The sequence below is a fragment of the Pelobates fuscus genome, chromosome 9, assembly GCF_036172605.1.
Source record: "Pelobates fuscus isolate aPelFus1 chromosome 9, aPelFus1.pri, whole genome shotgun sequence".
Lineage (NCBI taxonomy): Eukaryota > Metazoa > Chordata > Amphibia > Anura > Pelobatidae > Pelobates > Pelobates fuscus.
The window spans coordinates 131,784,296-131,809,030 of record NC_086325.1 but is presented as its reverse complement, the minus strand read 5'-3'; positions in this window follow the sequence as shown (position 1 = coordinate 131,809,030).

Sequence of the window (24,735 nt, the reverse complement as noted above, 5' to 3'; positions counted from 1 at the left end):
AAGCTCACTAAATACAAGCTTACTGACACACACAAGCAGCGTTATGGGCCCCCAAGCAAAGCAGTGCGCTGGGGCCCTTCCTACACACAACTTACAAGGGAAAATAAATATTGATAAAATTAAGCTTATATTTATTGGTACCTCCAAAAAATGCAATACATACACACAGACTGCTGAACACATTTACACACAGACTGCTGAATACACGCACACACCGACTGCTGAACACACACAGAGACTGCTGAGTACATACACACACTACACTGAATGCACACACACAAACACACGCACAGAGACTGCTGAATACACACACAGACTGCTGAATACCCACAGGCTGCTCAATACACACACACACACACACAGAAAGACTGCTGCATAAATACAGACTGCTGAATACACACACACAGATTGTTGAATACACACACACTGCTGAACACACAGAGACTGCTGAATACACACAGACTGCTTTACACACACATACACAGACTGCTGAATACACACAGACAGCTGAATACACACACACACTGCAGTGTGTGGTGCAGGGTATGTGTTTGTGTGTAGGGGCTGAGTGCGTGAGAGGTGCAGTGTGCATGTGTGTGTGAGAGGTGAAGTGTGCATGTGTTTGAGGTGTGCTGTGTGTGTGTAAGGGGTGCAGTGTGTGTGGTGCTGTGTGTGTGTGATGGGTGCTGTGTATGTGTGTTAGAGGTACTGTGTGTGTGTGGGGGGGTGCTTTGTGTGAGGGGTGCTGAGTGTGTGTAAGGGGTGCTGTGTGTGTGTGAGGGGTGCTGTGCCCTGGTGGTTCAGTGGTGGTGAGTTGTCTATAGCCTGCAGCTCCTCTGGCTGCAGGCTGTCTTCACTCCTCCCACAAGCAAAATGCTGTGTCGGAGCATTGCCATGGTAACATGCTGCCGCAACACGCTGCACGCTCTGCACAAAATGCTCGCAGGAGGATCGCTCTGCCTCTTAGACCCTCCCACCCTCTCTATCACCAAGAAGGTCCTTTGGGCAGGTGAGGGAGATCTTTAATCTCCTCACCGGCCCAAAAGGGCCCACAGGAAAACAGCAGGTCTTCTCTGTCGGTCTGGGCACATGGGCATCACGGTGGGGCCCCCATGCTTGTGGAGCCCCCGGGCAACTGCCCAGTGTGCCCATGTGGAAAGACGACTCTGCACACAAGCTCACTAAATACAAGCTCACTGACACACACAAGCTCACTACAGATAAGCTCACTGACACACACACAAGCTTTCTCACTAGCAGGCACATAAACACACACATAAGGCTGAGTATATCAAGCGTACCTGGCACTGGAGGCTGTTGCTGGGAGGTCAGGTAGCCATCTTGGGCCTCTTCCTCCTGCAGCAAAGTCTATATGAGGAAGGCTGAACTTGATGGATGCAAGTCTCTTTTCAGCTATGTAACTAATACACACACACTGCCCCCAATACACACACACACTGCCCCCAATACACACACACACTGCTCCCCAATACACACACATACTACCCCCAATATACACACACATACACTGCCCCCAATACACACACACACACTGTCCGCAATAAACACACACACTGCCCCAATACACACACACATATACTGCCCCAACACACACACACACTGCTCCCCAATACACACACAGCACTGCCTCCCAATACTCACACTGCTCCCAATACACACACACTGCACCCCTCACACACACTGCCCCAATAAACACACAATGCTTCCCAATACACACACACAGCTCCCAATACACACACATACTCCCCAATATACACACATACACTGCCCCAATACACACACACATATACTGCCCCAACACACACACACTGCTCCCCAATACACACTGCTCCCCAATACACACACTGATCCCCAATACACACAGCACTGCCCCCCAATACTCACACACTGCTCCCAATGCACACACACTGCCCCAATAAACACACACACTGCCCTAATACACACACGGCACTTCCCCAATACATACACACACACTGCACCCCAATACACACACACACTGCACCCCAATACACACACACTGCCCCCAATACACATATATGCATACTGCCCCAACACACACACACACACTGTTCCCCAATACACACACAACACGGCCCGCAATACTCACACACACACACACTACTCCCAATACACACACTGCCCCAATAAACATACACAGTGCCCCAATACACACACAGCACTGCCCCAATACATACACACACACTGCTCCCAATACACACACTGCACCCCTCACATAAGTGGTGTATCCTGGTTTTGTGCTGCCCTAGGCAGGACAAAACTCTGGTGCTCCCCCCCCCCCCGCGCCACCCTCACCCAACCCTTCCCCCGCCCCACCTTCTAAATACACACACACACACACATTCACTGACAGATACGCATACACTAGCTAACAAAAACACACTCACTAACAGACACACACACTCACAGGCAAACACACTCACACTTACAGACACACACTCACTCACTAGCAGACACACACTCACTAACATACACACACACTCACACTAACAAGCACACACACACACACAGTCAGACACACATACACTGTCACACACACACACACACACTAACAGACACACACTCACTAACAGACACACACACTCACTAACAGACACACACACTCACACTAACAGGCAAAAACACACACAGTCAGAGACACACACACACACACACATTAACAGACACACACTCACTAACAGACACACACACTAACAGACACACACACTCACTCACTCACTAGCAGACACACACACACACACACACACAGTCAGATACACACACAGTCAGACACACACACACAGTCAGAGACACACACAGTCAGACACACACACTTACTAACAGACACACACACTCACACTAACAGGCAAACACACACACAGTCAGAGACACACACAGTCACACACACACACTAACAGACACACAGAGTCAGAGACACACACAGTCAGACACACACACTAACAGACACACACAGTCAGAGACACGCACACACACTAACAGACACACACACTCACACTAACAGGCAAACACACACACAGTCAGACACACACTAACACATTTTTTTTTAATTTAACCTCCCCCCCAGCCTCCTTACCTTTGGGAATGCTGGGGGGGTTCTCTTTCTCCCTGGTGGTCCAGTGGCTGCTGGGCTGTTGGGCGGCGCTGGCTGCTGGGCGGGCGGCACTGGTGGTCTGCTCAGCTCCTTTGCGCGCCACAGAGGGAGCTGAGCAGACAGCTCAGAGGAAATGCTCCCTCGTCAGCCGCCCCCGCCAGCGCCGCCCGCCCGCCCAGCATGTCGGTTAGCCGCAAGGCTAACAAGGCATTTGCCCTGGGCCTTGTTTGCCTCGCGGCTAAAACGTCCCTGCCTCATACACATTGCCCCAATAAACACACACACTGCCCCCAATACACACACACACTGCATTCCACACACACTGCACCCCTCACACACACACACACTACTGCCCCTATTCGCTACTACTGTCCCTATTCCCTGTGAGGGCACCATGGCACTCCTGGCACCATAATCACTACAGAGAGCTGTAGTGGTTATTGTGCCTGAATTGTTTTATTAAATAATCTACCAGTGCCCCTCCCGAGATTAGGTTCTGGATCCGCCCCTGGATTTAACCCTGTTTACACCGCATTGTAACATTGGTGATTTAACTCCCCATTTAAATATCTGTTTGCAGAACTCACGTTGAGAGCTGCAAACAGAATATTGGTCAGTCTGGGGTCACTCATTTTGGGCACAGCTGGCAGAGGAAAGCCCCAGGAATCAAATGGTCCCTGCTGGTAAAATATCCCATGATGGGTCCTCAAGTTACGGTCAACCATGACAGAGTAATGCCATCATTGGTCCTCATTGGGTTAAATGCATGCATGTTTTTATTGGGGGTATATTTACTAAACATTGATCTGTTTTTTGTGTGTGGAGCATCTCTTAAAGGAACAAATCTATATTCAGGGACGGACTGATAGCAATCAGGTCCCCCAGAATAAACTTAGTTCCTGGGCCCCTTTGTCCAAACATACACACTTACAAATATAAATAGTTGCTTTTTCACTAAATGGCATTTACTGCATTTACATTTTAGGCCAAAAAACCCATGCTAAAAAAAATTTACGTTGTAAAATATGTCTTTACAAAACTGACAAAAATTGCACAAAATAGTCAAAGTTTGGTGAATAAACCTTCTGTGTGTATTTGTATGTGTGCATATAGTGTAAAGTAAATGTGTATGAAAGCATGTTTGGCTGTGTGTATTTTGAGTGTAGGTACTTGATTATGTATCTAGTAGTACCACTGCGGCTGTATTTATGTATATGCATAAAGTGTTACTGTAAATATATGTGTGCATTTCTTTGTAATATCTGCATGCATGAATTCAATAACACATTTGAGTGGTGAATGCAAGAATGCTTTTATGTGTTTTGCAGAATTGTCTATTCGTGTGTAATGTGTGTAAATGCAGAGTGTCTTGGTGTGTGGACCAAGGGGTGTGTAATGTGGAGTATGCAAGAGAGTGCTCGGGTATATTTAAAAAACATTATCAGTTTGTTTAAATGTAGGGATATATTTCCATGGCAGGTCAGTGTGTGCAAATGCACAAGTGTTTTTTTTGTTTTTTTTTAGCCATTTTAGTTTTTTTTCTTATTGTGTCAGTGTGTGTGTTTGTATGCGTGTGAAGAGCATTAATGTGGGTTGATGTTGTGTGGGTGTTATTTGTATGAGGTGTATCTGTAAAGTGCATCATCGTGAGTGTGAGTAATGTCTGGGTGTTGTTTGCATACACAGAGAGCAGGAGTTGTGTGAATCAAATGTGTATTTATTGTTGTTGTTTTTTTTTACATTAAGACACGTATATATAAACACACTAACACATACACACATCGACACAAGGATATACAAATCTCGACACATGCACACACTTGGACAATTACACACTTTGACACATATACACAGACAGACACATACAAACACACTCAGATACACACACTGACACATACACACACTGCAGAAGGGTGACTTGCTTGGGTTTCTACTGGCTGAGGATGATGTGTGTGGACAGTCTGCAACAGTTCCCTCCCCCAAGCTGGCTGTGCCTTCTTTCCCTCCCGCACAGCACTCTCTATGTCTGGGAGGAAATGACAGCCTGTCACTTCTTCCCAGCCGGCCGATGTGTAAGGGGCCTGACTGGGCCCTTAATTAGCAGTACCCATCAGGTGGCCAATGCACTTAGGGCATCCCCCCATCGTACAGGCCCTGGTACAGTGGCACCTGCGGTCGTTCCAGCGTTGTTGTTGGTCTGCAGTGCATGCCAAGCTGTTTGGGACACAGAAGACAACAGAACAGTTGGTAAGTTCTCTGAAAACGAATTCAGTTCTTACTTTAGGGGCGAGCTCCCCTATCGCTAAAAAGAATAATACAAAGGTCTACATGGTGGGACTATACGCGGCCCCTGTAGGGCATCGGCTGATCCGAGTACCCATGCCTACTTCTTAAAATTCCTATGCACTCCTGTTGAGCACTTCAAAGAATGTATTATCTTAGGCAAATGCCCGGTGGGCCGCGATGGCCGTGGGGCCAAGGCCGGCAGGGGAGATCTCAGGATCTCCCCTGCCAGCCCCTGCAGGGCCAGCGCTACCCGAGCGCTGGCCCCGCTGTGTGCCTGCATGGGCCGGTGGAGAGATCAAAGATCTCCCTCACCGGCCCAGAGACACTTCTAGGCGGCCGCCGGCAGGAGAGGGAGGGAGGCAGGAGAGAAAACCGGCGGAGCTCTAGCCAGCAGCTCTGCCGGGTCCTCTCGCGGGATTCTGAGCGTTGCTGCGGTTACCACGGCAACGCTCAGATCTCGCGAGAGTGAACTCTAGCCTGCAGGTTAGAGTTCACTCTCACCACTGGACCACCAGGGAAGGCAGCATGGCTGCTTTAATGGCACCACGGCACCACCCCTCCCAGGCAGAACGGCTCCCCCCCTCCCAGGCTAAAGGTAAGAAGGGGGGATTTAACTTTTTTTTTTTATTACTAAAAAAATATATATTTTTTTTTTTTTTTTTTTTTTTTTATAATTCTTTATTTTTGTGTGCACATGTTTTACATAGCATCTTTCAATGCCCCAACAGCACTAATCAGGCAGTTAATTAGACATTTCCAAGTTACAAGGCATTCGAGTATTCTGCACATTTAGTTTTGTTAAGCATGGTAGATTAGATTACAAGCTAAGTGAAGCTAGAGTTAGTTAACATTAGGTACACTATGCAGATGGCATTCAGAGATATTGCCGCTGAGGTCTGACAGATAAGCATAAACATAGTGTGAAAAAATAAAATAAAAATAAAGATAACACATGGAATTCCTACTTAGCATTGATCTGATAAGCAATGTATAGCGCTGCCGAAAATCTAGACCTAGACTGAAGAAAGACAGTGTTATTTATGAGAGGAGTGATAGCAGGTCATAGAAGGTAAAGACAGGAGGCGTATGCTGCATAGATAGTATTATTTATGCTAAACAGACAGGATCAATTGTCCGCCGAGTTACCGCTCCGTACCATTACACTGCTTGTAAGTGATAGTCCCCTCACTTCTCCGTGCAAAAGGTATATTATATGCTGGCTGACCATGTAGCTGACCAAGAGAGAGCAGGGGGAGGACAGTCCTTAGCTGGAGTGATGAATGCTTGCTTGTGTAGGTATGTGTCGGCAAATGCAGGTGGGGTGTCGCTGTTGATTCTGTGTGGAATCGTTCATGAGTCAGACTGAGTAATAGGCTGTAATCAGAAATGCCAAGTGTTAGGCTCCACTGAGTTCTCACCGGAGGGATCATGCTGTCTTCTGCATGGTGTTGCTGAGCTGCTTATGCAGTAGGCTTGCTGTGTCTCGTGGCTCACCCTTCTCCAGCCTGATGTTGCTGTGAACGGAGGCTTGATTCGAGGGCTGGTCTGGTATGCTCCACTCCGACAGCCCCAGTCTCTGCTTGAGCGACCGCTCGTGCCTCCAGTTCCGGTACCAGTTCTGGCCGGTAACGGGATGCCTGGCTGATGGTGTGTGCCTGGGGCTGCGGTTCGAGGAGCGTCCTCAGAGGGCTCAAGACCAGGAGACCAGGTCCAGATCCTGGGTATGCGAGTCAGGTAGGCTGGGAGTTTGCCGTGGTGTGTGGCAAGGCTCTGCTGCTGTGTTCCCTTGTAGTGAGGAGACAGGACTCGGGTACTCTTCTTGCACGCCGGCGATGTGTGTACTTGCGCCCGGTGTTGCAGGCCTTGTACACGCGCTCAGGCATCCTGCTGTGCCGCCTGAGCTCCCTCCAGTGGGGGCCAGGATGACCCCCCCGGCCCAAGGGGGGGGGGACCGGGGCCTGTGAGTCGCGCTGCAGGGTTGTGGCATGGCGACCAGGCTTTTGAGTAGGGCAGCGGCCGTCTGCCCCGCGTCTTCCCCAGGTAGGCCGCAGGCTCCGAAGTCTCGTACCTCTGGGGCCCCGAAACTCCCGATCTCGGGGTCTGCGGTGGTGCCAGCCCTCTCCTGCATGCTTATGTGGGCTATTCCTTCCAGTTTTCGGCGGCATGCCCATGCTTTTTATCGGTTGGAGGTAAAATTAGTTGGAGCCTCAGGGCCATGCGACCGGTCAGCATGGCGGTCAGGCCCCGCCCCCTAAAAAAATATATTTAAATAAAAAATACATTCACACGCACAGCACTCAGACACACACACAGCACCCTCAGACACACACAGCACCCTCAGACACACACAGCACCCAGATACACACACATCACCCAGAAACACACACATCACCTAGAAACACACAGAGCACCCAGACGCACACAGCACCCCCAGACGCGCACAGCACCCAGATGTGCACAGCACACCCAGACACACACACAACCCTCCCCACACAGACAGCACCCAGACGCACCCAGCACCCTCAGACACACACACAGCACCCAGACACACACACAGCACCCAGACGCACACAGCACCCTCAGACGCACACAGCACCATCAGACGCACACAGCACCCTCATACACACACACAGCACCCAGACACACACACAGCACCCAGACACACACATCAGCACCCAGACACACACAGCAGCACCCAGACACACACAGCAGCACCCAGACACACACACAGCACCCAGACACACACAGCAGCACCCAGACACACACAGCAGAACCCAGACACACACACAGCACCCTCAGAGACACACAGCACCTTCAGACACACACAGCACCCTCAGACACACACAGCACCCTCAGACGCACACAGCACCCTCAGACGCACACAGCACCCTCAGACGCACACACAACCCCCAGACACACACACCACCCAGACACACACAGCAGCCCCAGACGCACACAGCACCCAGACGCACACAGCACCCTCAGACACACACAGCACCTAGACGCACACAGCACCCAGACACACACACAACCCTCAGACGCACACAGCAGCCCCAGACGCACACATCAGCCCCAGACGCACACAGCACCCTCAGACGCACACAGCACCCTCAGACGCACACAGCACCCTCAGACGCACACAGCACCCAGATGCACACAGCACCCAGACGCGCACAGCACCCACAGAAACACACAGCACTCCCAGACGAGCACAGCACACCCAGACGCGCACAGCACACCCAGACACACACAGCACCCAGACACAGCAGCACCCAGACACACACACAGCACCCAGACGCACACAGCACCCAGACGCACACAGCACCCAGACGCACACAGCACCCTCAGACGCACACAGCACCATCAGACACACACAGCACCCAGACGCGCACAGCACCTAGACGCGCACAGCACCCAGACACACACAGCAGCACCCAGACACACACAGCAGCACCCAGACACACACAGCAGCACCCAGACACACACACAGCACCCAGACACACACACAGCAACCTCAGACACACACAGCACCCAGATGCACACAGCACCCAGACGTGCACATCACCCACAGACACACACAGCACCCAGACACACACAGCACCCAGACACACACAGCACCCAGACACACACACAACCCCCAGACACACTGTCAGGGACCAGGAACCAGACAGAGACAGAAGTAGATGCAAACACACCTTTATTAATAAATAACAAATAATAAACAAAAGCAAAGTCCAGGAATCAAGCAGGGGTCAGTCACCAGAGTGGGTAGTCAGACAAGCCAGGATCAGGAGCACGGAGAGCAGCGGAGTCAGGAACAAGGCCGGAGTCAGGAACCAGGATCAAACAGGAAACACAGGAACAAGGAGACTTCTGGGAAACAGGAAACCTGGAGACTGGGAAATCCAGGGACGAACTATAGGAATGAACCCAGAAATCCCAGCATAAAGAAAACCAGACACAGAATAGAAAACCAAAAACCAATTAATATTAAACAAGAATAGCAAAAGGAGTACTGGATACCAGAAGCCATTACCAGAATGATCCGCAGCCAGGAACGGAACGTGACATAACTCCCCTCTTAAGGAGCGAACTTCGGACGCTCCAAACAGCACCCAGGCAGAGACCAAGAACAAAAGTGGATCCTGCAACGAAGTCCTCTTGACTTCCACGAAGGCAAGGATCCCCCAACCGAAAGGTATCCTGCATAGGAACCACCAGAAAGGAATGTCCGGATGCTCCCAACAACTCCCAGGCAGAGACCAGGAATGGTGAGCGGATACTGCAACGACGTCCTCTTGACTTCCACGGAGGCAAGCATCCCCCACCGGAAAGGCCTCCTGCAAAAGAGCCACCAGCAATGAATGAAGATCACTGCCAGAACAGGAGCACTGCCACAAAACCGGAACTAAGCATCACAAGAGAACTCCAAAAGCGACCACCGTACAGCTTAGCAGATCGGCCTCCTCCATAACAGAACAGGAATGAGGAAGTCATCTCCAGCCAATTGGTCCAGATACAGGAACTCTTGCATGCCGGCAAAACAGGAACAAAAGCAGAGCAAGATGACACCTGCAGATACAGGTACTCTTGAATGCTGCATAATCAGACAGAACCGAATACAGTCAGGCCAGACCAGGAAAGCAGGGCAAGACAACCACTGCGGATACAGGTACTCTTGATGCTGCGAAATCCAGGCATGACATGACACAGACAGAACAGATCAGGAAAGCTGCAGGGTCCACTCCACGAACTCCATTGTGCCTATGGCCATATGTCAGGGTGGCGGTAGTCCGGTGCCCGGAACCCAGACACAGTGTCCAGGAGGCGGCGCATGGACCAGGACCCATAATGCCTGATGAAGTGAGAGTCTTCAGCGTGGAGGTGGATTAGCAGGGTCTGGTGCAGGGTAACCGCACGCCCCCTGGTGTTGAGCACCAGCGTTTGTGCAGCCACAACCAGAACCCTGATTCAGCTTCTGCGGATCCAAGGAACTAGGAGCTAGGAAATATGCAGACCTCCCAGGAGCTGAATAGGGAGGCTCTGCAGCAAGGGTGTATCCAGTATTAGAAACAAGATAAAGCTAGGATAGACACCAAACAAGAAAACAAGACAAAACTAGTAGAACCCAGAACCAGAGAAGGATAGTAAGCTAAACCCAGAACATATACACAAGACATGAGGAAAACAAGAACATAACATGGGCAAGACTAGACAGGACTGTACATGGACTGGGTATACAAACTAAAACAAGCCAAGATATATTAGGCAAAACAAGAGGAGGCATAACTAAGCACTAATGAGAAAAGTATGGGGATTTAGTTACACTATATGATCATACATTGCATAAGCCTGCCACAACGCCAATGTACCCCATATTCGGCAGGTCTTACACTGCCTAATGTTCACTAAAAGAACCATACTAGACCAATAGTACTTACCTGCAAGAAAGAGCAGAAGTCTTGAGCAGCTGCCAGCAGGAACTCTGGAACCAAAGGGAAAATGAAAAACAACGGGTGTGGAAAAAAACAAACATTTAAATGAAACCAAGAGACTGTAAGGGAATAGAGTGCTTTGCTGCAAATGCACAATCTATAAACAAGCCTGCGGCCCCAGAATCAAGTAACGCCCGGGTTTCAATGGATGAATCAGACCAGGAGAGGATAACAGGCACCAAGGGTTTGTGCACACATATCTCTGGGTCTGCAGAAAGACCACCCAAGATCTGCCCCTGACAGTATCTTGGGTACGGACCCTTTGCCGGACGGATCGGGCAAAACTTTAACATGTGACCGTGGTGTCCGCAGTATAGGCACAGGCCCTCCCTCCTCCTAAAGGCTCTCTCCTCGGCCGAGAGGCGTGAGAAGCCTAACCGCCTTGGCTCCACACAGACAGAGGACTCAGGACCAGGAGGCAAGGGAGGTGAGGGAGGTTCGGGTGGGCAAGAAAAGCTCGGTGTCAAATTTACAAGAGGCCTCCGCAGGCGCTCCTTGGATGAGGATCTCTCTCGGAGTCTGATGTCAATGAGGGTGACAAATGATATCAGTTCCTCGAGATCTTTAGGTAGTTCTCTGGCTGCAATCTCATTTTTAAACACATCGGAGAGACCTTGTGCAAAGGCAGCCACAAGAGTCTCGTTGTTCCAGCCACCCTCTGCTGCCATGGTACGGAATTCACTGGCATACTCGACAATAGTTTTTGTGCCCTGAGAATTAGACATGAGTAGTTCGGCAGTAGGGGTGGAGCGAGCTGGAATATCAAAAACCCTATTGAAGGATGCAACAAATTCAGGGTAATTGTAAATAATAGGCTTCTCCGCCTCCCAGAGAGGTTTTGCCCAATCTAGGGCCTTTTCAGACAGCAAAGAAATCATGAAGTGAACTTTGTCACTGTCTGTAGGAAATGCCTGGGGCAGGGTTTCAAGGTATCCTTGAACCTGATTTATAAATTCTCTGCACTGTGCTGGGTCGCCCCCAAAATGCTGAGGGAGCGGGACAGGCCCAGTCATTTCTCTAGCCGCTACAGGTTTGGAGGTTACAACCGGTGCTAGAACAGGAAGTGAGGCAGAGGCGGCCGCAATCGCAGGCTGGCCGGGTACTGGATCCAGATGGGCATACTGGTCCAAATGGTGGTTCTGCTGGTTAAGCAGGTTAGGTATAGGTGTCTTGCCTGTACCATCTGTATTCATGGCCCTTGCGTAATGTCAGGGACCAGGAACCAGACAGAGACAGAAGTAGATGCAAACACACCTTTATTAATAAATAACAAATAATAAACAAAAGCAAAGTCCAGGAATCAAGCAGGGGTCAGTCACCAGAGCGGGTAGTCAGACAAGCCAGGATCAGGAGCACGGAGAGCAGCGGAGTCAGGAACAAGGCCGGAGTCAGGAACCAGGATCAAACAGGAAACACAGGAACAAGGAGACTTCTGGGAAACAGGAAACCTGGAGACTGGGAAATCCAGGGACGAACTATAGGAATGAACCCAGAAATCCCAGCATAAAGAAAACCAGACACAGAATAGAAAACCAAAAACCAATTAATATTAAACAAGAATAGCAAAAGGAGTACTGGATACCAGAAGCCATTACCAGAATGATCCGCAGCCAGGAACGGAACGTGACACACACACACAGCACCCAGACAAACACAGCAGCACCCAGACACACACAGCAGCCCCAGACGCACACAGCACCCTCAGACACACACAGCACCCTCAGACACACACAGCACCTAGACGCACACAGCACCCAGACACACACACAACCCCCAGACACACACACAGCACCCAGACAAACACAGGAGCACCCAGACACACACAGCAGCCCCAGACGCACACAGCACCCAGACACACACAGCAGCCCCAGACGCACACAGCACCCAGACGCACACAGCACCCAGACGCGCACAGCACCCACAGACACACACAGCACCCAGACACACACACAACCCCCAGACACACACACAGCACCCAGACAAACACAGCAGCACCCAGACGCACACAGCACCCAGACACACACACAGCACCTAGACACACACACAGCACCTAGACACACACACAGCACCCCCAGACGCACACAGCACCCCCAGACGCACACAGCACCCCCAGACACATACAGCAGCCCTAGACACACACAGCACCCTCAGACACACACAGCACACCCTCAGACACACACAGAGCACCCTCAGACACACAGCACCCTCGCTCACACACACAGCACACTCCCACACACATATATATATATATATATATATACACATATTATATATATATATATATATATATATAAAATAACCCTCAGTGAGTTAACAAAGAAAATTAGAAACCTAGAATGTGACGGCAGATAAAAACACCCTCACTCACAGCACCCCTCTTACATACACACACACTGCGCCCCTCACACATACAATACGTCCAAATATATATATATATATATATATATATATATACACACACTACAGGACCCCTCGCACTGCACCACTACACACATTACGCTCCAGATACACGCTAGATCCCTTACCCTATATGCACTCTTAATCCTCTCTATATATACACACACACACACACACACACACAATCTCCTATACACACTCTGGGTCCTTTACACACTAGAACTCCTACACACACACACACACACACACACACTGCATTCCTTGTCAGCAAACACATACAACATTCTCTAAACACACCCTCTCTACAACTCCTACACACACTACATCACCTATACACAAACTACAGCCCGTATACACACACTCGCTACATCCCCTATAACACTATGCCCCCTATACACACACTCTCTACAGCCCCTAGCCACACATATTCCGCCACAAACACAAATGAAATTGACCTTTTTACACAATACCACACCACACTCTACACACACGCAATCCCTCAAGCAGGCTCCAAACACATGCACCATACACTTTCCTGGCCCTTTTGTCCTCTGGTATCCCACTTGTGGAGACACCAGAGACAATTTAAAAGCAAACACAGCGCAAGCATGTTATTAAATTTAATTAGATAAATAAACCCTTCTCTTCTAATAGATTATAATTACTGACCTTACTGGCACACTCAAAATTAATTAAAAATCTATTATTAAAAAATTATTAATAAAATACAGACAAATATAAAAAGAAAATAACATCTATAGCAAATATTATGTCTATTAAGAGTTACTTATAATAGCCATGCAAAAGTCCAGACCTTATTCGAAATGCTCGGCGTCCCGAGTCAGCAAAAATGTGTAATGCTGAAAAAAATATCAAATAGTAGTCCTCTTTGAAGTGCAAATGTTGGCTGGTATCGATGGGAGTCAGACCTCTCCAGACGCGTCTCTCCGCTTCAGCGGCTTTCTCAATGGATGAGGTCTGTGTCGTTGTGTCCACTTATATAGTTTTTGCCGGCATTCTTTCAATCGCGGCAAATTCATAAACAGAAATGAGTGTTGCAAGAAAAAACTATCTTCTATATAACCAGTAGATCAAATTGTATCAAACTTACAAGCTCGAAAATTTTACTACTTATTTTAATCGGCACAATATATTGCTATTCTTTATTTACTGCCGTTACCATAGTAACACCCGCCTAGACAGGTTTAAATATAACTGCCGGTTTTATCTAGAACGAAAAATAGAAAAGAAGTAAATTTCAAAAGAAGTTTATTATAGAATAAGGATCTTTCCTTAGATCTTCTACTATGCTCATTTAAGTATAAATAATTACTATATTACAGCTAAGATCGATATTATCGATGTAGAAAATTATTAAGGCAGTCTAGAAGTTCACTAGTGATCTTTTAACTTGCATTGTGGTCTATTTTTTTGAGCAGTTTAGGAAGGGTCCTCTAAGAAGAATATATGTATATCTATATTATGCTCTGTATAGCCAATACATTTTGGGGTCCATAATCTTAAATAAATTTATACCTAGTAGTGGAAGTATAAGTATTAAGATTAGAACTTCTAGACTGCCTTAATAATTTTCTACATCGATAATATCGATCTTAGCTGTAATATAGTAATTATTTATACTTAAATGAGCATAGTAGAAGATCTAAGGAAAGATCCTTATTCTATAATAAACTTCTTTTGAAATGTACTTCTTTTCTATTTTTTCTTTTTATCCCATTCTGAAGAAGCCACTTATGGTGAAACGCGTTAATGGTTATTAATTCTGTATTTTATTGTGTATTTTAGATCAATAAAAGTTTTTTGGCTACTTTAGTGTACCAATCCTCTTTTTATTGCACTCTCTATGCACTTTAAACTTTTTTTTTTACCCATTCCCGGCATTTTAACCTCTCCTGGTTACTTTTACTTCCACTGGCAATTTTAAAGTTCCAGTACTCCAAGAAATTCTAGGTGGGGATCATACCACCAGCGCCTATCCATAGAGCAGTACCTCTGCTCTATCTTTGTGAGTATTATTTTATTTCCTTTACTACTCTCTTAACCTATCACAATTGAGAGCACTATTGCTGCTTTTTATTCTTCTATATTGGAGCCTTGGATCACCAGACGGTGCTGACGGACGTATCGCCGCTACATATCCTATAAGTGGGGATTATACCGCTGTACGCTATCCACACCAGAGCGGTCCATAGCTCCCTCAAATGTGAGTTTTTTACCTCTACTTATCTGCACACTGAACCACATCAAAATCGCTTTCTGTCTTTCTTTTCCGAGTTCTGGACTACCAGACGGTGTTGACGGAGACCCCCTCCCTACATATCCCATAAGCGGGGATTATACCGCTGTACGCAAACCACACCAGAGCTGGCCATAGCTCTCTTGAATGTGAGTTCTCTACATTTTGTTACCTATCACACCCTGAACTTTCCTACTATACCATTAGTCGCCTCTACCACTCTTGTATTTACATATACGGAACGGTCTACACCAGACGCATCCATAGAGGAACTCTATCAAGTATCCTAGACCATCGATTGGCACCTTCGCAATACTTTACTGGACTATCTACCCTTATTTGTCAATCTTTCTTTTATTGAGGCATGAATTATGGGGGGTACATAATGAAGAAAAAGGGATGTACGTTCTCATACAGGTTGGGAGCATAGTGATACAACATCTCCTTCGCATAACAGCCTCGGTTTTTTATATTTTTAAATCAAGCGGTACAGAAGATTAATAACAAGTTTAATGTAATAATGATCATACTTGTGTTCCTGTTCAATATGCCTTAACAAGTTAAATGTGATAATAGTCATGCTTGTGTTCAAGTTTAATATGCCTGAACAAGTTTAACGTAATAATAATCGTGCTTGTGTTCATGTTTAATAAGCCTTAACAAGTTAAACGTGTTAATAGTCATGCTAGTGTTCATGGTTAATACGCCTCTTAGCTAGGATAGTTATGTGTTAGCATCGATCAGAGAGGCTAGGCAGTCACTGCTAGCAGTAAACCTGCTGGAGTTTTGAACTAGATTGTGCGGCACGTTTGAGGTTAACTCTTAAGCTTCGCTTAGCGTTACTAGTGTGTTCGTTTAAGCGGTTAGACCATCTATGACGCCCAGAATGGACTGTCAGTAAGCATGCTTAACTCAATAATATCAAATAGCGAAAATACATTGGTTATGTGCAACCCTGGACTCCGCCAGCTATGCTTTAAACTATGTGGTAAGATGCAAGCTGTGAGAGTACAGTTGTAGTAGGTCAACATTACATAGAGGTTGCTTGGGCTGAAATAACGAACAGGTTTAAATCATAGTGAAGTAAATAGCTTGAAAAGTTGTAACAAGTTAAGGCTAGCTGTGTCATAGTAGAGTGGTATCCAAGAGTTAATAGGGCTTTTGTAAAGACCTGACACTGGGTATTAATAGAACAAGTCATAGCAACTAGCAGAGGCAATAAACATAATAATACTAAAGAAATAATAAAGAAAATAAATGCAATCTACGATCACGCTGGTGAGGGATATATCTGGCTGATACCCTGGTTGCATTAGGTAATTTATGAGTCCGCTTGTGGTGTTCAGCCTATGCCGCATAGAGGCCATGTAAAACGTTGTCGCCCGGTACCAGTCTCTGCGTCCCCCTCCTGTTCTTTCCATGTGCGGTGTCTGGGCAGAATGAGATGTGATCTCCGAGTGCTGTTGGGCTTACACACCCTGCTGTTTAAGGGGACTGTCTCTGATTTGTGCCGTACTTGCTGGGGAAGTCTGGAGCTCTGCGGTCGAGGTGGGTAGGGATGTCCTCGCTGGTGGTCTGTTCGGTAATGCGTTGCCCACTGTTGTGGCTTCTTGTACTTTCTCCTGTTGATGGTCGTGCGGGGGGGGTGTTTTTTCTTACCGCTTTGTTTTACAGGCTGACCCCCGGTAGCTGCTGGGCTTCCCGCCGGCTTATAGTGTAGCTTTCTGGGTTATTCTCCCTCAGGAGATCGATGTGGTGGCTCCGCAAGACGAGCTTCCAACTTGGCCCAGAAGCTGGCAAAGATCGCGTCCAAGCGCTCCAGCACATATTCGGCGGCCCCTCCTCTAGCCTCCATGGGCTGATGCAGGCATGTTTGTTGGGGCTTATGCATGGCCGCCATTTTAGGTGATCCGGCCTCGTGCAGGCTTTGTGAGGCGGTAATCGCTTAGGGTTGGTGTAGGCGTCAGCCAGTGGATACCGGGATGACCCCCACCGGTCCAGAGGGGGGGGGGAGGGATAGTGTTATTCCCGGGTCTGCTCGAGTTGTCCAAGGTGCCTGGGGAGCGGCCGTCTCCCCAAGCTCAGGCTTGTGCAGGCCGCAAGTCGCTAGCAGGACGTTCCGGGGTCGGACAGGCACCCAGCGGGTATCCACCGGTGCACCGTCGGCCCGTCAATAAGGAGAGTGCCCCCTGCAGTCTGGTTGATGGGCAACCCGGGTATTAGTCTCGTTTTTTAGGCCCAGTTGCAGGAGCTCTTGCAGAGCACGTCTGGCTGCCTTAGCTGTCAGGCTCCGCCCCCTATCTACCCTTATTTGGCGCAGCCCTTCCATATCTTTTTATATCTATCCACCGAAGGCCCCGAGTGGTTTTCCTTCATTTGGGTTGCTGTCTACCTTGACTAATATTGTGATTACTAGCGCTGAATTCTTTTTGTGTTTATCATTAACCAGTTTAGTAGCCCTTCTCTGAACTCTCTCTAAAGTATCAATATCCTTCTGGAGATACGGTCTCCCGTACTGACTGCAATGCTCCAAGTGAGGTCTCACCAGTGTTCTGCACAATGTCATGAGCACTTTTCTCTTTCTACTACTGATACCTCTCCCTATACAGCCAAGAATTCTTCTAGCAATTCCTGTTGCTCTATTACATTGTCTGCCTACCTTTTAATCATCAGAAATAATTACTCCTAAATCCCTTTCCTTAGATGTTGAGGTTAAGACTCAATCAAATATTTTATCCTCTGCCCTTTAGGGTATTCACGCCCAAGTATTTAGAGTATTCACGCCCAGTAAATGTTAGTTCTCACAGCTCTGACCATGTTTCTAGTTTACCTAAATAATTTGCCATGTGGCTTATCCCATTAATTTATTAAGCCCATTAATTTGTTAAAACAGAATTCCTAAATGGAAAAGTAATCTCCAGGTGTGCTGCCAGTTTATTTGACGATTTGTGGTGGTATGGGACTTTATTATTAAGAGAGTAGTCATGGTAATCGCTGATCATCTCAACTGGTCATTTGCAGCCTTCTGGGTGCTCAGATCCTGTAAAGAGTTGCTGGCAGAGTGGATGGATTATTTGGAGGGACTGGATATGACTGGCTCTTATGGTCCATATTTCTACCAATGGCAAAGTAAGAAGAAAACTGAGGGTCCTAAAGAATGAGTTCAAATAATTAGGGAGTAGACTGAAGAAAAGGCCCTCTCAAGGTAATATTTTCAGAGATATTACCTGCGGTAGTGAATGTAATGTAGCGTGGTCCCTGGTGCAAAAATGGTGCCCACTTTATTGCAAGGCTGGCCAAAATGTCGATCCCCATTTGTTGTACAACCACCATGATGCTTTGTTAGCTGGGAATAAATAATCTGCCCATCCTTGCAGGGTTGTTTTCAGTATTTTGAATGGGTGTGTAAGTAAATGAAGATCAGGGAAAGGCAAAAATTTTACAAAATTATTTTTTCTCAGTATATATTAAGGAGGAACCCATGGTAAGAAATATGCAAATGATTGCTGCAAAAAACCTGCAGACAATTTTGATTGGATTACACAAAACAAGTTGTTACAGCAACTGAATATAGTTAATGTAAACAAAGCCCTGGGTCCTGATGGTATTCACCCATGAGTATTTAAAGGGACACTATAGTCACCCGAATAGCTTCAGCTTAATGGGGTTGTTCAGGTCAGTACAATAGTTCCCTGCAGGCTTTTTCAAGTAAATACTGTATTTTCTAATAAAATACAGTGTTTGCCTTAGAATATAGGAACACCTCCAGTTGCAGTCACTCAGACTTCCGAGTCAAGTTCGGCCTGATGCGCAGGACTCACGTTTGACATCTTCACGCTTAGCTGAAGACATCAAATGTGCTATCAGGACACAGGAGTCACAGTGAATGCACCTCCTGTGTCCTGTAGTAACCCCAGAGGCTGTCAGCAGTCAGAGCCGACAGTGTGGGAGATAAAGACCTCCTGCACACAGCCTCGGCTTGGGCTGACAGGCTGGAGGCAGGAGATCGGAAACACAGCATGAGGATCCAAACCATAAGTACACTTATTTCAAAAATGAGTGAGAGTGTGTGTGAGTGAGAGAGTATGTGTGAGTGACTGAAAGTGAGATAGTGAGTGAGAGTAAAAGTGAGAGAATGTGAGAGTGAGTAAAAGCGTGAGCGAGTGAGTAAAAGTGAGTGAGTGACTGTGGGTCAGATAGAAATAGTGAGATAGAAGTAGATAGATAGATAGATAGAAAGAGATAGATAGAAAGAAGTAGATAGAAATAGATACAGTTGCAAGAAAAAGTATGTGAACCCTTTGGAATGATATGGATTTCTGCACAAATTGGTCATAAAATGTGATCTGATCATCATCTAAGTCACAACAATAGACAATCACAGTCTGCTTAAACTAATAACACACAAAGAATGAAATGTTGCCATGTTTTTATTGAACACACCATGTAAACATTCACAGTGCAGGTTGAAAAAGTATGTGAACCCTTGGATTTAATAACTGGTTGAACCTCCTATGGCAGCAAAAACTTCAACCAAACATTTCCTGTAGTTGCAGATCACACGTGCACAATGGTCAGGAGTAATTTGTGACCATTCCTCTTTACAGAACTGTTTCAGTTCAGCAATATTCTTGAGATGTCTAGTGTGAATCGCTTTCTAGAGGTCATGCCACAGCATCTCAATCTGGTTGAGGTCAGGACTCTGACTGGGCCACTTCAAAAGGCGTATTTTCTTCTGTTTAAGCCATTCTGTTGTTGATTTACTTCTATGCTTTGGGTCATTGTCCTGTTGCAACACCCATCTTCTGTTGAGCTTCAGCTGGTAGACAGATGGCCTTAAGTTCTCCTGCAAAATGTCTTGATAAACTCGATGATAGCAATCTGTCCAGGCCCTGACGCAGCAAAGCAGCCCCAAACCATGATGCCCCCACCACCATACTTCACAGTTGGGATGAGGTTTTGATGTTGGTGTGCTGTACCTCTTTTTCGCCACACATAGTGTTGTGTGTTTTTTCCAAACAACTCAACTTTGGTTTCATCTGTCCACAGAATATTTTGCCAGTACTGCTGTGGAACATCCAGGTGCTCTTGTGCAAACTGTAAACGTGCAGCAAGGTTTTGTTTGGACAGCAGTGGCTTCCTCTGTGGTATCGTCCCATGAAATCCATTCTTGTTTAGTGTTTTACGTATTGTAGATTCGCTAACAGGGATGTTAGCATTTGCCAGTGACTTTTGTAAGTCTTTAGCTGACACTCTAGGATTCTTCTTCACCTCATTGAGCAGTCTGCGCTGTGCTCTTGCAGTCATCTTTACAGGACGGCCACTCCTAGGGTGAGTAGCAACAGTGCTGAACTTTCTCCATTTATAGACAATTTGTCTTACTGTGGACTGATGAACAGCAAGGCTTTTGGAGATACTTTTATAACCCTTTCCAGCTTTATGCAAGTCAACCATTCTTAATCGTAGGTCTTCTGAGAGCTCTTTTGTGCGAGGCATCATTCACATCAGGCAATGCTTCTTGTGAAAAGCAAACCCAAAACTGGTGTGTGTTTTTTATAGGGCAGGGCAGCTGTAACCAACACCTCCAATCTCATCTCATTGATTGGACTCCAGTTGGCTGACATCTCACTTGGAGATGTCATTAGTCTAGGGGTTCACATACTTTTTCCACCTGCACTGTGAATGTTTACATGGTGTGTTCAATAAAAACATGGCAACATTTCATTCTTTGTGTTTTATAAGTTTAAGCAGACTGTGATTGTCTATTGTTGTGACTTAGATGATGATCAGATCACATTTTATGACCAATTTGTGCAGAAATCCATATCATTCCAAAGGGTTCACATACTTTTTCTTGCAACTGTAGATAGAAGTAGATATATAGATAGAAACAGATAATGTGACAAACTCCCCTTTCCAAGTGAGTTTGCCACTAGTTCCTGGACGAGCCTGCTTGCCAGCCTCCTGCCCACAGACTATGGACCCTGTAAAATGTGTTGTAAAAGTCTCCCGTTTACCGGACAACTGTATAGATGATGAGATAAATAGAAAGATAGAAGTCAATAGAGATAGCTAGAAATAGAGATAGATAGCAATAGATAGTGCCGCTTCAATGCCGCTCTATGAAGAACGCGATTGGTGCAGTGCGAAGCCGCACATGCGCACCAGACAGCTATGATGCTTCTCTTTAATACTACAGGCGGATTGGAGAAAGGCAGATATGATTCATATATTCAAAAGGAGTTCAAAACCTTTGCCTAAAAATGACAGACCTATGAGCTTTTGTGGCTAGTAAAGTATTGGAAGTGTTATTAAGAGATGATTTTCAAGAAATCATTGGCAAGAACATAGCAAGCTAGTAGCAAAAATCATCATAGTTTTTGAAATATAGGTCATGTCAAAGTAACCTAAATGCACTTTATGAAGATATATAGATCAAGGTGTTGCAGAGGATGTGAGCTACATGCATTTTTTTCAAGGTGTTCGATAGTTCCACACATTAGGCTAGTGTTTAAACTAAAATAAATTGGTCTAGATGGAAATTCTTGTTCTTGATTATAACATTGGTTAAAGATAGAGTACAGAAAGTTGTCATTAATGATACATTTTCATGCTGGACCAAAGTGGAAAGTGGTGTCACTTCTAATCAGCATATTTATAAATGGCCTTGAAATAGGCAAAATAGCCTGCTTACATCGTATTAACTTACCTAGTTTTGTGTCATCTAAAAATGGACTTAGATAGAACAGGGGATCTGGCACTCAAATGGCAGATGAAATTTGATGTAGAAAAATGCAAAATTATGCACTTCATTTGGGTGAAGAATACACAAGCAACTTAAAGCCTAAATGGTAGTGAATTAGGGAGAACAACACATGAGAAGGATTTAGGAATTGTTATAGACAACAAACTACACAACAATGTACAGTGTAAACCAGCAACAAGGGATTGTCATGCATACAAAAGAGGCATTAATGCGCCCGGTGAACAGCCACGGGACATTGTCTGCTGCCTTGACAACTTTGCCATGAAGGAAGATATACTGCGCGGCGCACGCCGCATGAACACAATCCGCATAGATAACCAGCATATTTCCATATACCAGGATCTCTCCCGCTACACCCTGCAGGCAAGAAAGGCTCTCAGACCAATCACCATGGCGCTTCAAGCAGCAGGTGTTCCCTACAGGTTGGGATATCCCTTCTCGCTATCCGCACGCAGAGGATCAGACCTCCACGTCATAAGGTCCCCGACAGATGTCCCGGGATTCCAGCGCTCCCTTGGGCTCCCGCAGGTGCAGGTTCCGAACTGGCTGACCCACCAATTCATACGCCAAGCTACAGGCCCTCCACCACCACCACCGAGCAGAGATCAAGGCAGGAACAGGCCCCAACGTGACCGCCCATGGCTCCCGGACCCAACAGGGCCCGAGGAATAAACACCGCAGCAGCCCTATCACGACAAGAGGTGACGAAGCACCAACGCGACCATCCATCACTCCATGAACTTGTGAGTACTTTCCATTGACTGGGGACATTGTCCAGACACACGCTACACCACAGGGGGGGAAATGGCATGCACCTTGGGATGGGGGCACGTGGGGGACCGGGACACAGTCGCACATGGAAGCTAAACCTACACAGGGACACAAACGCCACTACGGGCGGAAAAAAGACTTCAGGCCTTCAGAAACAGTGAACATTGCAAGAGGCCTAGAAAAACTGACCTCAAAGGCACCAAGGGCCATCCAGGACGCTTCACAAATATGAGACATAACTGCTATAATTTGGCGGGAAGAGGGGGGTGAAGGGGATGTTATTCACTGCACAGACACGCGACCCCAACAGACATACGACCCTAAGGGAGGGACGGGGGGGGGGGGAGGGGGGAAAAAACAGGGGGAAAAAAAATGGGGGGAAGAAAAAAAAAAAAAAAGAGGGGCAAAATGACAAGGCAATGAAGATAACGACACGTAAAGGGGGGGAGAGGGGGGAGGAGAAAGAGGGGTAAAAAAAAGGGGGGGGAAATAATAATAAAGGAGAAAAAGAAAACAAAAAAACAATAAAGAAAAAAGAAAAAAAAGGGGGGGGGGAGAAAACAGGACAACACGGGGAAAAAAGAGAGAAATGGGGGAAAAAAAAGGGGGGGGAAGGGGACAAGGGAGAGAGGGAAGGAGAACACATAAGGCGTTCCCCACGCACGAAAGGGGGGAAGGTAAAGGGAGGGGAGGGGGGAGGGACGCACAGGTCGCTAAGGCGAGAGGGTGGGAACGTATAGACAGCTCTGACACATCGGGCGGGGGGAAAATAGGACGAATATGAAGACAGGGGATAGGATCAAAGGGAATACACAACCACAGACACCACAACGCGACCAGGCACCCCGGAGCAGACGTGAGGTGGAAAACACATGACTGGAACAGGCGCAGACACCTCCACCCTTAGGGTTTAATGCACAGGCGTATGACCCGAATGTAACTAACAGCACTGCACGGTGAAGCTCACCAACGCGACACACGCACCGCTCCACCTATAGGACCACCAGACCCACGCCCACAGGCCACCCCCCACGGAGACATGAACCCAATCCCGCAGCGACCCACGGAATACTCGCACTCACACCCACACCCCGCAACCCACACAATGGAATACGACCAAGGGAAGATCGGAGACATGGAACACACAAAACAGGCTGGACACAGATGACATGGCGCATAACATGCCCCACGACCCACACACATAGGGGTAGCTTACCCAGACAGATAAAAGGGCCTACACGAGCCACACCACCACACTATCAGTCAAACACTGGTCATTGCCTCGGACGGCTAGACAGACGGTTGTACCCTATACCCGACGCTATTCAAGGCCGACGGAGGCCATCCCCCCCCCGTCGACCAGAAACCGGTACGGGATACCCAAACCCCCCACAGGGTAAGGACTAGAAGCACTCCCACTTAGGCAGAGTGCCCCCTGTCCAGGAGTGGGCCCGGGCCTCAGCTCCACTGAGCCTTTGGTCCTCACTACCAGGACATTAGTCCACTTACCAGATCTAATACTAGGTCACATTAGGACCAACACCGACACGCCACAGTGCACACACACATACACCCCCCTTTTATTTCTTCTTCTCCCTCACCCTCTTCTTTCACTTCCTCCCCCTGCCTACCC